Source organism: Brassica oleracea, chromosome C1 (genome assembly GCF_000695525.1).
Source record: "Brassica oleracea var. oleracea cultivar TO1000 chromosome C1, BOL, whole genome shotgun sequence".
NCBI classification, from domain to species: Eukaryota; Viridiplantae; Streptophyta; class Magnoliopsida; order Brassicales; family Brassicaceae; genus Brassica; species Brassica oleracea.
The window spans coordinates 43250128-43253375 of NC_027748.1; the positions used below are offsets into that span (position 1 = coordinate 43250128).

General features: G+C 26.0%; 1 protein-coding gene across 1 annotated transcript in view; it reads right to left on the minus strand.

Moving 5' to 3' along the window:
• The window catches only part of LOC106341116, an 8854-nt gene that overhangs the window by 1137 nt on the left and 4469 nt on the right, over positions 1 to 3248 (minus strand). The window lies entirely within an intron of this gene.

Genomic DNA, 3248 nt, shown 5'->3' on the forward strand with positions numbered 1-3248 from the left:
TGTGATATATGGAAATGCTTAAGATAATTGATTTGGCTACCTATGTCACCAAAATTGACTTACCTTTTCTGGAGCACATCCTGAAAGAACTCCAGAGTTAAGCGTGCTTGAGCTGGAGTAGTGGAAAGATGAGTGACCTATCGGGAAGTGATTCGCGATAGCGTGCGAGTGAGGCCAAAGCATGGGAAAAGGTCGAGTGGTGATTGCAGGGTCAGTAAACAATGATTTCGAGCCTTTAGAAAAATTAACGGACCGACCGTCGGATGGGATGAGACCCAAAGGCCGAGAGAGTGGACGTGGGTGGCCCATTAGCCGTGGGCGATCAGGGCGTTACAAAAATATTATTGAAGAATTGAATTGAATCGTTAGTATTACATATACCATCGGTCTAGGTTCTTCAGGTAGATGATATATAAGAATATGAGTGCAGCCCAGCCTCTTGCAGTATTGAGTTTCCCAGCTATATAATGCAGATTTCCCCATAATGATTGCTAGACTTTTCAACTTCATTTATTTTTCGTAAAATCTCAACAATTGTTTTACAGAAGCGGATGTAGCACTGGGAATTTGACTCTTTACCCGCGTGACCCAGTCCATTAGGTCCACTGCAGGGCGTGTGCGGACCCAAAAAAAACTGGGTTTTTAAAAATGTGGGTCAGGCGGATCGTGACAGAAATAGCGGGGCGGGCGTGGGTCTTAATAATTCTGATAGCAGGTTAGCGGGCACCCGCATATGTTGAGAAACATGTGGTTTTGGTTTTAGGTTTGTGTTGTTTTTGTGTTTTAGGTTGTTAATGTGCGTCGTTTTTTAGTCTTAGGTTGTAACTATGTGCGGTTTTAATTTTTCAGGAGAATAAAAAAAAATCTGAAAGCCCTAGGTGATTTTAAGTTATATATTTTAAGTTATACATAATCTTACTAAAATACATTTACATATATAAAATAACAACCAACCTAAATGCAAATAAGAAAATTAATCAAAACTTTAATATAATTAGAATAAAAAATATTATAGTTGAATTCAAATAAATAAATGTAATCCAATATGTCTAAATGATAACTAAATCGACTGTGGAAACAACATAACCGACTAGATATAACATATCCAAAATCATGTCTACTAAAATTATTATAATATTATTAATATAAATTATAGGGGAAATTACATGTTTACCACTCTCATGCTACCACTTTTCATTTTTACCACCACTACAAGGACATTTTCAAAAATACATTCTTCATTAAGTGGCAAAAGACTCTTATATCATTGTTATTTATATATATAATAAATTATTATTTAAATAAAAATAAAAAATAAAAAATATAAAATATATAAAAAGAAAATAAAAAATAAAAAAAAATAATTTTTTTTTTGTGTTCTCGAATTATACTTTTTCAAATTCGAACTTTTTTTATAATTATTTTTTTTGAATTTTTTTTCGAATTTTTTTTTGAATTTTTTTTTTCAAATTTCTTTTTAAAAATCGAAAATTATGTTTGAAACTATTTTTTTTAATAAAAAAATATATTTTTAAGTATTTATTTATATATTTATTATAATTCTAAATTTCACATTCCAAAAATCCTACTCCACCCCTCAACTCTAAACACTAAGTCTAGATTAGTTAACCCTAAGGATATAAATGTCTTTTATCCTTCATTAAAAGTGAGTGTAAACATGAAAAGTGGTACTATGAATGTGCTATTTGTGGCAATTTCCCTAAATTATACATATAAATTATAAATTAATTTAAAATTACAGTTAAACTATCAATCATATATTATTATATATGTGTTTTATCATTATTGAAAAAAATCTTATTATTTAGTTTCTTTTTAAGTTTATGTTTTCTTTATGTTTGTGAAACTTAATATACCCATAATCAAAATACCCAAACAAATCTGAATTTTCATTTTCAAGATTATTGAAAATAAATTCAAGTTTACCTTTCAATAAATCTAAGGCATACAAGTATTTAGAAGTTATAAAATATTTTAATTATTGTAAATATTGATATTCGTTCATGAGCTTAGAGAAATTAATCAGCTATATTTATGTATGTAATTTCTTATTGATCATCCCTTTATTTTCTAATATTTTTAAAAATCAAAATAAAATTTTGATAAATATTATTAAAATACATGCACATTTAAGCTAGAAATAAAACTAATTTGATTTGACTTTATTTGTATCAAAATAATTATACTTGAGTTTGAATTTGAAAGAATATATGTAACTCAATATACTCACAACATGAATGAATCAACTCATCCACCTTATATCCAAAATAAAAAATCTAACTACAATAAAAATCTAATTTATTATTAATAATAAGAATCAATTTATTTTTATACATATAAATTATAGGATGACTAAAAACATATTTATAAATAAAAAACGATAGTTAACTAATTGTTACAATATAGTTTTATATATATGCATTAGACTTCATAATATTATCATTATATTAATTTATGTAATTTTGAATCAAACACTTCAGTTTCTTTTTATTTAATTCTAAGCGCAATATATGTTACATTTATACAAAATCTTACTAAAATATATTTACATATCTAAGAAAATAACTAATCTAAATGCAAATAATTTTTTTTTAAAAAATTAGCTATATTTAGAATAAAATATTATAGTTGAATTCAGAGAAATATAAGCAATTCAATATATCCAAGTTATAGAAAAATCGATTGTTGACTCACAAACAACCAAACCGACTAGATATAATATGTCCAAAATCATATGTCTAATTAATATAAATTATACATTTAAATAATAAATTGATTTAAATTCAAAAGTAAATATCAATTAATTATAATACATTAATTTTATAAATATCATATTTATACTCGTGCATAAGCACGAGAGAATCACCTAGAAATAGTTATTAACTCAAAGGGGTTAGTTTTGAAAATAAAAGTTAAACGTACTTACATATATGCTTATTGCATGAAGACATTAATGGTGTTTACCATGATGATGGAGCTAGAAGAAGCACCGCCACAAACAAAATCCCTTGTCTCAAGGCTGGTTAATATTTTATTTTTATTTTTAATATGTTTTAAGTTGTCTTATAATTTATATTTATAAAATAAATTACTATTCATATAAAAATATATATTCTTACTGTAGTTAAATCTATGATTTTAGATATAAGTTGGATTAGTCGAGTCACTCATGTTGTGAGTATATTGAGTTACATATATTCTTTCAAATTCAAAATAAAGTATAATTA